The sequence below is a fragment of the Pan troglodytes genome, chromosome 14 (assembly GCF_028858775.2).
Source record: "Pan troglodytes isolate AG18354 chromosome 14, NHGRI_mPanTro3-v2.0_pri, whole genome shotgun sequence".
Classification (NCBI taxonomy): Eukaryota; Metazoa; Chordata; class Mammalia; order Primates; family Hominidae; genus Pan; species Pan troglodytes.
This window is the reverse complement of record NC_072412.2, coordinates 85,546,591-85,562,772: the sequence shown is the minus strand read 5'-3', so window position 1 is coordinate 85,562,772 and position 16,182 is coordinate 85,546,591.

Below are 16,182 nucleotides of genomic sequence, written 5' to 3'. Positions count from 1 at the left end.
TCAACAAAGATAAAAAATATTATAAAGTAGGAAAAGATCTAGCAACATTGGAAATAAGTTGAAAATTATCAGAAAAAGTATCTATGGATCTCTGAGAATCTTTCCTTCCCCAGTAATTAAGCTAACACTAGGTGACATTTTGTTTTTTGCCAGACACTGCTATAAACATTATCCATGTATTAACTAATTTAAACAGCCAAGCTAGGTGAGTACTATTTATGTCCCTGTGTTTTAGAATGCGGACCTGTGTTTTAGAACGAGGACCTGTGTTTTAGAATGACCTGGTGCCAGGTCATACAGCTTTTAAGAGACACAATCAATATTTAAAACTGAATCTCCCCTTGCCCAAGCTGAAAAACCGAACATCTCTAAGGAAGTATCCTCTCGTCTCTTTTGGTTCTTTTGCGTAAGTCTTCACATCTTCTAGTGGTCTTAATGAATAATGAAGGTGAAAAGCCCAGGTAAACCTTTAGAGGTAAATCTGAATATGCAGCTTTTGAAGATGCTGTCTAGGGAGAATTCCCCCAAGTATACATGAGGAGAATTATAGCAATAGAGAAGTGAGTGGGATGGAAATCCTACCAGATGGCATAATATTGTTCAGACAGCGTTGACTGGTTTCCTTTGTATCATATGGCGAGACAACATGTGAGTAAGAAAGGGAGGATGCTGGTGTGTGGAGATGATAAAGGGAACAGGAATGAGAAAAGAAAAAAAGATATAATGATTGTTTTACAGTTTCTAGAAGTTTATGCGCCATATTGCAAATAGGAAATGATTATATGAATTCAATATAATTCTTACAAAATAATAAAATTACAAAGGACTAAAGGTATTAACCATTCCAACACGTGATTGATGGAGTTAAGAAATGTAAAACTAGAGTAGGTAAGGCCAGTTGTCTGAGTTATCCAGCTAGTTAATGCCAGAGCCAACAAGAGAAATCCAATTTCCCAACTTGGTTTCTTCCTGCTTTTTTTTTTTTTATAACCCTGTGCTACAATATCTAATAAACAATGTCAAGTCTTGATCATTAGCATCTACACTTAATTTAATATGAGCAACAGGCCACAGAAGCTTCTATAGGCTTCTAGATTGTTTTTCCTCAATCTGTGTGAAGTTGCTAATTATCTGTTGTTAATGAAAACAACCCTGTAAGCAGCTGAAGAAATGGATTGGAAATAGTAGTTTGAAGTCCAGTAAAGAAACACAGGTGTTGCTGTGTTCAATTAAAGCCTAACAAGAAACTTAGTGGGATAAAAGGGTGGGAGGTGGAACAGGAAAAGGGAAAAATGACATCATCCTCTGCTGGAACTGTTGGAGAAAGGAGAAAAGCCAGAAAATAGCTTACTAAGCACTTCCTAATAAGGAATTTGTAAAGCTGAAGATTTGCAGGACTAACTTTTGTCCACAAAACAACTTACATTTCAAAAAACTAATTTGTGGAAAGATTTTCTTTTAAAAACAGTAGAAAGTCATAGTGGTCAAAGTTAAAGCAAAGACTAGATTTTGAAGCAGGCAATAAATTATAAATTGAGGGGTTGTTTTTGTTTTTGTGGAGGGCAAGGCGGGGGAATAGATTCTATTTAATTTGTTAAAGGTTGATATTTGTACACTGAAAACAGTGTATTGTAGTACCTTATGGTGTAGGCACTTTACCTGTGTTACTGCAGTAGGGATTTAAAAAAAACATCTTTTTGGTATGTTTTTAACAATAATAGTGTACTTCTCAGAAGTCTTTTAAACAATAGTCAATGTTCCAGAATTGAGATACATGTACTGTTGACTTCTCACTTGAACACTAATTCTCTTATTCTTGTTAGGAATTCCATGTAATACAGAAAGAACGGCAACGTTTATTTTGATTGCCTATTTTGCATATCACAAGGCAAGGAATTCTCAGGTTCTGAGGAACACCTCAAAGATATGCAGAAAAGCATTACTTAAAACTTTTTCAGGAAGCTCTTTGCCCCCCTTCCCATCTCCGTCACCTTTAAATCCAGGTATATTTGTAGTAGGAATTTGTTCTGTGGAACCCTGCAGCAATATTTCCCTTCATTTCCATGACAACAGCTCTCTATCAACTTCTGAAGGAACTTGCCTGTATTGTAAACAAACCTCTCTTGGCAATTGGCCTGTTTTCTCTCTCTATCTCATCTTCCATCTGCTCAAAGGCTTTGCTTCAAAAAGAAATAGGTTGCAGGTGTGTACTTTTTCTTTCTCTATCTCCCTCCTCCTTTGTTTCTGAAAGAGGTCAATCTCGGAGATTAAAATTCCCTCAACTAGTGAAATTAACAGTCTCGTGGAGCGAGCCTGAGTACCTGTGTGTACCTGGTAATGAATATTTGGAGCGTATCAACACATAGCATGTTTGGTTCCATTTTAACACAAGCCTCCTCAGAAATAAGCAGACTAACACATTTCATGAAGTGAATTCTAACTACAGGAAAAAATAAGAAATGATTCATGTCAGGCAAAAATAAATCCAAAATAAGTTTTGTTTCCGAATCTTTCATTAAGTCAAAAGTACTTAAGCTATTATAGAAATATTATATACTATATTTATATTATATATAGTATATATAATAGAAATAGCTTAGCATTAATAACAGAAATAAAATCTTACCCTGAGCAAGGTGAGAAAAAATGTTTTTGTTTACTTCTTGGGAAAAAAAAAGTCTCTTATACCTTTAACTTGAGAGTTTCATGACCTCACACCAGAGTACAACTTTAATCTTCAGGACTTGAAATGTAGGTCAGTGATTTGTCCAATATAATAAATTTGACATTTTTGTAAGTTCATTTACCTACACTGTTCTTTTTTTTATTCATTATCACAGCTATTGAATCAAGTGACTGCTAGAACAAACCGAATTGTCTGGCATTATTTAAGACACCAAAAACCAAAGAAAAAAGGAGGAAAAAAAAGATAAATTTTCTTTATTAAACATAAAGTTTGAAGAGAGATAACCGGAAAAAAAGTATTTGGCTAGAATTATAGAGAGATTTGGGGGCATATGAACCACATTCTCAGGTTTCTATTGGAAATGTTGTTATATTTGCTTGTTTTGTCCTTAATTTTCCTTAAGAGTCATGAGGAGGGACCACCTCACTAATAATATCTGAAGAAAGGTCTTTTTTTAAATTTATTTTTAATTGACAAGTGAAAATTGTATAGATGCATGGCACACAATGTAATGTTCATTTATATACAGTGCAATGATTAAGTAAAGCAAATTAACGTATTCATCACCTCACATCATTATCATTTTGGGGGATGATTTTTGATATCTCCAGAAAACTCCTGATTTGTGAAGCCTAATGTATCTTCTCTTAGATAAACAATAGAAAACAACAACAAAAACAATAACATGTTATATTGAATTTCCAGTATGTTATTTTTCTGTTGATACTTATATTATCTAAATCTAAAGTACAGTACTAATAACAATAGACTTCTTTTAATTTTAAAGCATCTTCATGTCTTTATCTCATTTCATGATATGGTCTTTTATCTGTATAATTACAAAAATAATTTTATAAGAAGAAAATCCCAAATTCAGCATAGCCATAAAAACAAACAACAAGAAGAATCCTTACATCTTTCTTGTCGAAAGTACCCAGTTATTGTCTAATTCTTTGTCATGACAAAAATCATTAGTTATTCAAGACACAATGCCTGTAACAATTTATATACAGTAAGATTTCAGAGATGCCATCTTATTGGGAAAAAACTCAGATTATCTAGGGTTTACTTAAAGCTTAGCTCTGATATTGATTGCTATCTCTTTAGGCAAGGTTCTTAGACTCTCTAAGTCCATTTCAGGTATAAGTGTCCCCAAAACAAAATGGAAACAGTATTTATCTCTCAGCACATAATTGCACATAACAAATGTTAGTTCCATTCTCCTTTTACTGAGTAGGCGAAGAGGATCATTATGGTCAGAGGCATACTTGAGAGATATAGAGTTAGTTAGGCTTTTAAAAAGTAAAGTTTCCAGTATTATTTTTTAAAAACAAAGTGTACATGTGGTAACAATCTTCACAGATATTATACTCTATCCAGCATTACAAATATTACTCCAGCAGAAGTCAGTTGACATAATATGCGTTATCATTCCACTGCTAACCACCACTTCCTCAAGAGTTCCCCACAGCAGTGTGCTAAGGGGACATAAAATGCTACTACTATAAACCCACACTGACTTTGTGTACCAAATAAGGTAGAGAAGTGAGTCCAAATTCCAAACAGAATCTAAGTTTCTATGTGTTTAAGGTAGTCCCATTTGAAAACAGATTTGACCTCTCAAGGCATTAAGATCTGGGGATGCTGTTGAATTATGAGGTAAAGTAAATCAGGGCCACTTTTATGTATCAAATTCATTGGAAAATCATTTTCAAAGCTGTTCTAGCAATTCCAAAGAAGGAATCTGCCCAAGTCCTGGAGAGAATTGCTAATGATCTGGCTAGATTTTGGTAACCAGGTGGAAGATGACTTAGTTTTGGAAATCTCCACCTCCCTTAACAGCTATCTTTTTCTCCTCTTAGGTGTACCACTGACCTGTCAGTACTTCCCAACTGCCTACCCGGCCTCCTTCATTTTGTTTCACTTGAATTTCTACTAATGTCAGCTACATTTGTAGTTGATTAAGGTATTTGGGAAAAGTGTCTTACATACTGCTTCTCCCTGGAAGTTTAAAGCCAGTCTGGGAATTCTATTAAATGTCTGGATGTATGCTCCTTGTGTACCTTCTCACTTGCCCATATATTCATTCAAAAAGTATTTATTGAGTGCTTACTATGTGCCAGTAATTAATACTGGGAATCTGGTGGGAACAAGGACAAAATCACTGTCCTCATGCAGTTCCATAGGCAGTGGAGGATACAGGCGTTAATCAAATAATCACACAAACATATGTAAAATTACGATACAGGAACTTTTGATGGAAGAATTTGACATCTAGCATTTGGAAGCGATTTTCAAGGAAGACCTCCCAGAGGAAGTTGAGGCTCAAGCTAAAATTTGAAGACAGTAGTTAAGCAGACAAACAGTCACACATATATTGTATTTATTGTCTGTTCCTGCTTACTGGGATTTAAGTCCCACAAAAGCAGACCCTGCTGTCCCCCTTGTCACATTATCCTTAAGGCCTGAAACTGTGTCTGGCATCAAGTTCAAAACTCCATGAATGTTTATTAAGCGAATGAACTGAAATGAATTTAACTAAAGAGAAAGGGTCAGAGCCATTCAGACGGGCTTGTGCAAAGACTCTTCAGCTGAAGGAATCGTGAAAAATAAAAGAGATTGAAAAAGGCCAAACAACTCAGGAAACTGTAGGTTTGGGGACCTGGGGTATTAGAGAGGTATTTTCAGTCCCTCTGTGCTGAGGCAAGAGGATCTATTTGACATCTTTTCCCCTGTCTTTATTTACTTTCTTTTACTTATTCAAGATTCCAGGGCTTCTGTAGACTGTAATGCTTTAATGAAATTACTTGTAGATAAACCCACCACCCTTCCTTCTCACTGCAGTTGGATCGGTTGTGATCAGTTATTGTCTCACATCAAAGTGTAAGGTGATCGAATATTTCCATAGGGCAGCACAGGGACTAATGTGTAAAGATAATCTTTCACCCTCCTCTTCCTCTCCTCCTCCCCTTCCTCTCTTCCTCTTTCCCTTCCTCTCTCATCCTCTTCTTCCTTTTCTCTTCCTCCTTCTCTCCTACTCTCTTCTTCTCTCGCTTTCTCCTTCTCTTTCTCTGTCTCTCCTTTTCCTTCTCTCTCCCTCCTTCAATGACTTTGAAAAAAATCATTACTTTAATGACTTTTAAAAAGTCATTGTCACACATGTTGTAAATGTAAGAAGAGGCGTGAAAGCAGGAAATATACCAGCCTTGAGGTGAGCCAGTCAATATTCATTGAGCATTCCCTGCATGACCAGATCCCTCTTTGACCCCAGCTTTTGGGAAGGACCGTCTTCATTCTAAGCAGCCAACTGTGTGATTGGAAAAGTTGAAACAATATTCTCCAAAGAAGTTACCATCAAGATCAGGAATTCATGTCACACAAATGAATTCTGTATGGCATTTTATAAGACTACACAGTACGTTACGTTAAATTGTGGAGGCTTCCTGAAGAAAACAGATTTTTTAATTTTTTTAAATTTTGAAAGAGAAGGAGGATATGGATTACCAGTGAGGAATGGATAGGTAGAATTCCTTTAGAGAAATATTTTTCTTTGCATAATGCAAATGTCTTCAAAGCTTAGAACCCTTTGGGGAAAACTAATCACGTCTGAAGCAGAATCTTGATATGGCCACCAGGGCTCAGTGGAAAATATAGCAAACAAGAACAGCCATGAAATCTTTTCCTTTACTCCTTCCCAAGGTCAAACAGCAGTCTTTGCCCTGACACACCAAAAAGAACGTGAACCCTTTCATCCAAAGGACAGGCAATAGCTCAACAATAAAAGACTCCGTGAAGAACCATATAGCAGCAAATTTCTTCAAAAGTGAAAATTTCTTAACTTACAAATTATTAATTTTGATATTAACCTTGGTGTTATCTTTCCTCTGTTATATGATAGAATTCAATATTATGATATGTAATTGTTTGAGCATGTGTACCATAAAATTCTTAAACATCTTCCATAAGACTAAAAAGTAGATAATATTCTATTTGTTAGGCATTCCCTACCTAGAGGCACAAAAATAAATTCACACTGGCTGTAAGTTTGTGCTGAGAATGTTTTCACCTCTTTTTGGATCAACACCTGCTAGTCTGGTCTTGTGTCTCTTTCTCTCAGATAGTATTTCACTGCTTAGAGGCCTTTGAAAGGCAACAGATAACAAACACTCTTTGGTCCCTTGCGTTTCAATAGAATAACCTGAAACTTCTTATCATGAAGGCCCGGACTGACCATGATATTCAGGGGAGAGGCGGAGGTTCCCAGGTCCTAGTTCCTTGAATAATTTGATTTCTTTTAACAAAGAATGGGTTAAATTAAACCCAAATTCATGCCAAAAATGATTTTTTACAGCAGCACCAATGGTCTGCCCAGGTCCTCCCATTTTCCTCATTTTGAAACCTACCATTCTGTTTACATCACATCTTATGCCCACACATGCGTGACACATACAGAAGAGGCCTGGCTAGACATCACGGCATCAAGGGCCCTGTTTCAGTCGGAGACAACGGTGAAGTTCTATAAACCCACATTTGCAGATCTCTTGATGAAGAGGCTTTTAAACAGTACCTAAACAGGTTGACTAGTCCAATCAACAACTAAATCAGGCATTAAGGAGCACCCATCTATGGTCAGAAAGAACAAGAAATGAGTTCTCTGTGTACACTCAGGTTGTGTTACTAGACATTCACAAAGCCTTTTTAGGGAAGAAAACCGCTAGTCCAGCTAAAAGAGCTTTGATTTTCAAATGTTAACAAACAAGTGTGTATGCGTGTGCGTGTATGCGTGTGTGTGAGTGTGTGAATTAAAGGATCCCTAAGAACATATTTATTTAACATGTCATGGTTCACAAGAACGAGTGCTTGTAAAACTATCTACCTTTAGGAACTGTGATTTGCAATGCACACAACAGTCATTTGTAATATATAGCCCAGGAACTTACACATCCTAGGCACTCATTCTTTGTTGAAAGAATGAATGAATGAATGAACGAACATTGTTACCCATCCTATTCAAGCTAGGGACTCAGTAACACATTCTGATATTGGCTAGTCTGAATAAGGAGACAGAGGCTAACCTGTAATCCTCTCCTTGGTGAGTACACAAGTAATCTGTCATGGTCTATTACATTTCTGGGACTGTCAGCCAATGCCTCTCTGAGTGGACTGTGGCAAGTCAATTACCATCTTTTTAATTCTACTTCCATTTTGTAGCCACAAATGAAAATACAAACTGACCATCTTTCTCAGAACCAGTATGAAGTTAAAGAAGAAATTGCTAGACATAACAATATAAGCCAATAAGATGGGATCATATAGGTAAATCCATAGAGACAGAGAAGAGATAGGTGATTTCCAGGGGGATGGTGGAAAGTAGAATGGAGAGTGACTGTTTAATGGGTAATGGATTTCTTTTGGGGAGATGAAAATGTTTTGAAATTATAGACATGTAGTTGCATAACATTGTGATGTACTTAATGCCACTGAATTGTACACTTTAAAATGGTTGATTTCACATCATATGAATTTCAACTCAATAAATCTCTGTATGACAATACTTACAATTCTAAAGCATATCTTTGCCAAGCCTGTGAAAATAGTGACATGGTAAATGTTGTCTATCTAAATGTTTGAAAAGGACAAGGATTACTCTATAGTAGTTTTTCAATAAACTTACGGTGGGTTTACAAAGAACTAGAATAGACATCAATGATGAATGTGGTAAAGTCCTGGAAAATTTACACTGATTTGAGTCTGGACCTGAAATCAGGGCAAAATTTGTGATTTGGTAATGCAGAATATTTTCTGTCAAGCAAGAAATTATTTACCTCCTTTATTATTTTAAAAGGAAAGTCATTATCCATGACATGAAAAACATTAATGAAGAACATTAATTTTGGATTATGGTCTATTTGCATATTTTCTTTGAAAGCAAGATTTTTTAAAGCAAACTGTCGTCACAAGTACATTTGAATTTCACAAATTACACTCTTTGATAAATCAGCTTTATTATACACAGCATCTGCCAGTACTATTGCCAGACTCCAAGGGGTAAAAGAAAATGACAAAATAGGTTTTCATTGCCATGATTTTATTGTTTACAAAGTTGGCCTTATCAAATAGGTGATATCAAATGATTATACTTTGAATTAAGCAACATAACTCTGCACTTATATAACTCTCGGCAAAATACTTTGGTAAATATTATCCTTATAGCCACCCTGGGAAGCAGACAAAGTAGATTACTTATTTCTGTAATGTAGGATTAGAAAGCTTTTGTGACACACTGTAAGCTGTACAGCCAGGACTTGAATCCAGGTCTCAGATAACTGGGCTGGTACTCCTTTCATGGCAACCAGGAGTTCGAAGATCTGAGTTTATAATGTGGTTCTGCCACAAACTTTCTACGTGGCATAAAACAAGTTTCTCAACCTCTTGAATTTCGATTTCCTCCCCTTTTAAATACAATGGTTGGGGCACATCTCAAATGTGCTCTATTTGGAGTCTGCATTCTTTCTTAGCAAATGCAAAAGTTACACATTTATCAGCTAACTACTCTTCTCTATCATTTTGTAAGCCAGGTGAACCTTTTACCTTAATACAGCTCAATTCTTAGATGCAGTAACCCACACTTTTTGCATGCTCATCGTGTAAAAGTTATGTTTACAAAGACATCAATTAAAGTAGCCTGAAAAAGGATTTCCTCAAATTCTTCAGCTTATAGCATATGAGTTTCTAAAATCACACTAGTCCTATCCATAGACAGCATTCGTTCTTGTTTGCTGTATCCTCCACCATACGTAGAACTTTTGTCTTCAGAAAGTGCTTTTCCAGCTCTTGTCTCACTTGACATCACTAGAGTAAAATACAGACCTTAACAGGTACCGGGCAGACTCAGTCTAAGCCACACTATCTCTCTAAACTAACACGCCCTACACCCAGTCTTATTGTTAGCCTACAAGGGTGTGACAGAGATAAGGCAGGGTGGGAACCTGACCCAGTGACAGCCAATCAGAAGGGCTTTTGTCTGTGGATCGGACCAGGAGTGATTGATCAGCCACCAATCCCAGAGGCCTTCAATGGGAGAACAAAAAGTCCACTATTTGCCCCAAAGGCTGTACTTGGGTTTATTCCCTTGTGCAAGAGAAAAAAAAAAAAAAGTTTAACTCTCAAGAGCAACTTCGGAATTCCCACAAAACAAAGTTCAAGAGAGGAGAATCAAAAAAACCGAGCTAAGTGTATTGCTTCTACACTGTGACCGTGCAATCCAGGATAACTTAGTCCCAAAAGAAGACTCCAATAACCTCATTTATCTTAAATGTCAACAAAATCCTTGTAAAAAATACATTATTCAGAGAATGACCTCAGCATATTAATTGCAGATGGAGTCTCATTGTGTGTCACTTATTTTAGGGCCTCCTAAGTTCTTACTAGACATTTGTTTGTGCAGAAGTTTTTGTTTTTTTCATCTGCCCACCTCAAAATGTCTTTAAAAATATATAATTAAGCAAGTTTTTATTTTCCCTTACTTGTTTTTTTAAAATTGTATTGCCATGGAATATGGTGGTATTATAAATTGTAGAATCCAGAAAAACTCCCATAATCTGTACCAAGAAACATGACATATTCAGAAAACCAAAATTTCCTGCACAGTGAATTGGTAAGTAATCCAGTGAGTGGAAGATGGTGGAGATGACTTTTTCCATCCAGGGAAAGCCTCCAACCACCTCAGGGTATTAGTCAGGGTTCTCCAGAGGGACAGAACCAATAGGATATATGTATACATAACAGGGAGTTTAGTAGGGAGAATTGGTTTACATGATTACAAGGTGAAGTCCCATGACAGGCCATTTGCGGACTGGGGAAAGAGAGAAGCCAGTAGTGGCTCAGTCCAAGTCTGAAAGCCTCAAAACCAGGGAAGCTGACAGTGCAGCCTTCAATCTGCAGCTGAAGGCCCCGAGAGCCCATACAAGACTGCTAGTGCAAGAGTTCAAAGTCTGAAGAACCTGGAGTCTGATTTCCAAGGGCAGGAGGAGAAGAAGCAAAGTGTCCAGGAAAGGAAGAGAAAGAACAAGAAAACTCAGCGAGCAAACTTATCCCCCTTCTTCTACCTGTCTTGTTCTAGCCACTGAGGACTATACTCTGATTTTTTTTTTATCTTGCCCAAATTGCTATCTAAAGGGGTCTGGGGAGTCATGCCCTACAAACCATAAATTCTCATCAGATAGGTTTTATTTAACCCTATATATCGTGACTTACTTTCCAATCTGACTCTGGCATAACATTATGTGACAAAGAAGAACGTCAAAATGTTTTACCCCAAAACATGCTTCTTTGCCATATTTTGAAATGGCCCTCCAATCTGTTGGGGAAAACTCGCATCTGTAAAGACTCTCTGTTAACACAGCCAGATCTTTTTCTTCCAGGCCCTCCCAATCCTGAAGAGATTAATTAAGAGTCTAGCACCTTTTAAAGGTCTGAACAGGAAATACTTGTCATTTATTGTCTCTAATGGCAGCCACTATAAGACTTCAAAAGAACCTTGGTCTCCACAATCTTTTATCTTAACCTGCATTTCCTTTCTATCATCCCAGGTAGGCAAACTCAACCGTCAACCAGGAAATATTTAAATTTACCTATAGCCTGTAAGCACCCACCTCACATCCCCTGCCGCTTTGAGTTGTCCCACCTTTCTGCACCAAACCAATGTATTTCTTAAATGTATTAGATTGATGTCTCATCCCTCCTTAAAATGTATAAAATCAAGCTGTGCCCCGACCACCTTGGACACATATTCTTAGGGCCACCTGTGGGCTATGTCATGGGCCGTGGTCACTCATATTTGGCTCGGAATAAATCTCTTCAAATATTTTACAGTTTGACTATTTTTGTCGACAGTGCACTGGCAACCAGTTGGATAGTGCCCACCCACACTGAGAGCAAGCCTTCCTCTCCCAGTACACCAACTCAAATGTCAATCTCCTCTAGCAACACCTTTATAGACATACCCAGAAACAATGTTTCATCAGCCATCTAGGTATTCCTCAGTGCAGTGAAGTTGACATCTAATATTAACAATTACTAGTCCACCCACCCTTGTCAACTTGGCACCCATAGACATCTCCTTAAATCATTCTTAATCTCCAAATAAAGCCAATAACAAGGTTATAATTCCACCTAACATAATACAACTATCCTTCATACAACCAAAAACTTGCTAGTCCTTAAATACTATTACCTAAAATTAACAACATTTAAATGCTGATATGTAGTCAATAAACTTTATGTTACAAGATAAAGAAATGAGAAAGGAAATAAAGCAAAGTTATTTGCTTAATACAGGTGTATATGTGCACAAATGTATTCTTTTTTTTTTTTTTTTTTTTTTTTGAGATGGAGTCTTGCTCTGTCACCCAGGGTGGAGTGCAGTGGTGTGATCTCAGCTCACTGCAACCTCTGCCTCATGGGTTCAAGCGATTCTCTTGCCTCAGCCTCCCGAGTAGCTGGGACTACAGGCGCCCACCACCATGCCTGGTTAATTTTTTCTCTGTATTTTTAGTAGAGATGGGGTTTCACCATATTGGCTGGGCTGGTCTCAAACTCCTGACCTTGTGATCTGCCTGCCTCAGCCTCCTAAAGTGCTGGGATTACAGGCATGAGCCTCCGTGCCCAGCCACATCAATGTATTCTTAGCAAAATAAGGAGGAAATACTCATGACGATTACAGTCCTCATGTCTCTAACTGCTCACATGGTCATAGCTGGTATTGATAATGACTTTCTTCTACTACCCATTCTGTATTCCCTTTGTCTTCAGCAAGCACCTCAGCTGGTTGTGGTTTTTTACCTGGTGGAGTGACCCAAACCATCATTCCTAAAGGATCTGGGCAATTTGTAGCTCTGCCTGGATTGGGTTGTTGTAGTTTCCCATTGACCGTAATTACAGGGTAATTCCAAGAGATGTCCTAAGGGATCTCCTGTATTCCAGACATACTCTTCCTTATCTCCACTGTGAAGCAATAGTTTGATTTCATCTTGATAGTCTGGGTCAATCACCCCAGCCAGCACTGTAACTCCCTTCTTATCCGTTGACTTAGAGGTATGAGGAACTCAAAGTGGTCAGTAAAAATATATATATATATATTTTGGTGGTGGTGGGGTGGGGGGTTGGTATTTATTAGTTTTCATTTTAATTTATTTAATTGCAAATTTATATAATTTAATTTTAATAATGGCTGTGTTTAACAACTGGCTCACAGATATTCTGTTAACAATCAGCTCTCACAATTCAGCCTTTTAGTGGCTTACCATTGCCATTTTGGATAAGGTTCAAAATTACTCTTTGACTTAGAAGGCCCTCCAGCATTTTTCATGTTCTAACACTATTCTCAAGTCCCCAAGATATTCTTTTTTTCACACGCGCCCGTGTGAAGAGACCACCAAACAGGCTTTGTGTGAGCAACATGGCCGTTTATTTCACCTGGCTGCAGGTGGGCTGAGTCCGAAAAGTGAGTCAGCGAAGGGAGACAGGGGTGGGGCTGTTTTACAGGATTTGGGTAGGTGGTGGAAAATTACAGTCAAAGGGGGTTGTTCTCTGGCTGGCAGGGGTGGGGGTCACAAAGTGCTCAGTGGGGGAGCTTTTGAGCCAGGATGAGCCAGGAGAAGGAATTTCACAAGGTAATGTCATCAGTTAAGGAAGGAACAGGCCATTTTAACTTCTTTTGTGATTCTTCAGTTACTTCAGGCCATCTAGATGAATACTTGCAGGCTTGGGCTCAGAGGGCTGACACTTTTATTTATTTTTTAATTATACTTTAAGTTCTAGGGTACATGTGCACAACATGCAGGTTTGATACATTGGTATACATGTGCCATGTTCGTTTACTGTACCCATCAACTCGTCATTTACATTAGATATTTCTCCTAATGCTATCCTTCCCCCGGCCCCCCACCCCCTGACAGGCCCCGGTGTGTCATGTTCTCCGCCTTGTGTCCAAGTGTTCTCATTGTTCAATTCCCACCTATGAGTGAGAACATATGGTGTTTGGTTTTCTATCTTTGTGATAGTTTGCTGAGAATGATGGTTTCCAGCTTCATCCATGTTCCTGCAAAGGACATGAACTCATCCTTTCTTATGGCTGCATAGTATTCCATGGTGCGTATGTAAATTAGTTCAACCATTGTGGAAGACAGTGTGGCAATTCCTCAAGGATCTAGAACTAGAAATACCATTTGACCCAGCAATCCCATTACTGGGTATATATCCAAAGGATTATAAATCATGCTACTATAAAGACACAAGCACATGTATGTTTATTGCAGCACTATTCACAATAGCAAAGACTTGGAACCAACCCAAATGTCCATCAATGATAGACTGCATTAAGAAAATGTGGCACATATACACCATGGTCAGTGACAATCTTCACTTCCAGTTCAACGGAGTCACTGTGTCTCCTGGTGGCAGCATTCCTCTCTCTGGAACTATGACTTCCAGGGCAGCAGAATATAATGTTGCAGAAACAGGAAGCAAAAATTTTGCTACTGGATGATGGTGAGTGGTACTACTTCCACTTCCACCCCTTGGTTCCTGGACCAGTGAATCCTGGCTATGGGAGAAACAGCGCCATTATTGAACACAGATTCAGAGCATATATAGCCTTTTGGAGAACTTTGCCCTGGCCCTGCAAAGTATTGTCACCTAGTTGGTATTGTAACTGTGACTTCAAAAGGCCTTTTCACCATTCTTTCAAGCCAGTTGCTTCAGGATGATGGAGAACATGGTAAGACCAGTGAATGCCATGAACATGAGCCCATTGCCACACTTTTTTTGGCTGTGAAGTGAGTTCCTTGGTCAGAAACAATGCTATGTGGAATACCATGGTGGCTGATAAAGCATTTTTGAGTCCACAAATGGTGGTCTGGGCAGAAGCGTTATGTGCAGAAATGGCAAATTCATATCCAGATTAAGTGTCTATTCCAATAAGTATAAACCACTGCCCCTTCCATGATGAAAATGATCCAGAGTAATCTACCTGCCACCACATAGCTGGCTGATCACCCTGAGGAATGGTGTTATATTGAAGGCTCAGTGTTGGTCTCTGCTGCTGGCAGATTGGGCACCCAGCAGTGGCTATACCATGGTCAGCCTTGGTGAATGGAAGTCCATGTTGCTGAGCCCATGCATAACCTCCATCCCTGCCATCATGGCAACTTTGTTTATGAACCCATTGATCAATGACAGGGTTGGCCTGGGAAAGAAGCTGAGTGGTGTCCACGGAAAGGGTCATTCTATCCATTTGATTATTAAAATCCCCTTCTGCCAAGGTCATCCTTTGGTAAGTATTCACATGGGACACAAATATCTTCACAGTTTTTGACGACTCAGAGATGTTCATCCACAATGAGGGTGGGTTTTCCTCCTAGTCCTCTGACTCACATATCAGTCTCCCCTGGCAATGGCCTCAGAAATATACCCGAAAACAGGACTTCATCAGCCATCTTGACACCCCTCAATCTAGTCAACTTGACACCCAATATTAACCATTAGACCACCTTTGTCTAGAAGTTAAAAAAGAGTAACATTAAATAAGGGAAGCAAGGAAACAAAACAAGAAATATATAAAAAAGACAAATGGTACTTTACAATATTACATTTAGGGTCTGATTACTTCTCTAAATGTTCACCTATTGACTAGTTAATTATTTAATTTTATCATTGGACACAAAATGGTATAGTAGAAAATAAGCCCTGGGAAGGTAATCAGGAAGTACAAGTTCTTTTTAAAATTATATTTATGCATTGATTTTTTTATTTATACATAATAGTTGTACAGGAGGTGTAAGTTCTAACTGAAGCATGAGGACCTGACGTTATTATTGTATATCCTTAGCTCAGCCATTTTTAATTTATTCAATCCTTCATCTTTCAATGATTACTTAAATGTAACACATTTCCAAATGCTATGCTGAGTGCTGGCTCCAGAAGTTTGCCATATTTGAGACACCTTTCCAAGAAGATGGTATAGGCATTTCCTTACACATAGATGTCAGTGATTGGTGCTCTATAACCCTGATACCATGACTATATCTATTTGGATCAGAAATCAGCAACTGACCCAAACACAGCCATCTATTGGCCTTCTGGCAGTTTACAAAACAGTGTATGTGAAATGCCCAGAACGCTTCTCTATACTGGATAATAACTAATTGAACCATTGTAAGAACCTCTCAGAGGGTTTAGATGTCAAATATACAGAGAGGAGAACAGAAAGTAGAGTGGAGTAGAAGGCAAAAGAGAGATATGACTACATGCACAAGCCATGAAGCAATAGAAGCCATGCCTAGGTATATACTGTTAGGAGAGTGAAGAGAGTGGGGAATTGATAGCAAAAGGAGTAGGGGTCTTGGTGAAGAAGAATAACAAATATCTTTCAGCAAGAGAAAAAAATGCATTAATTCTATTAATAAATAAATGTTTCTTAGGTATCTTCTACATGT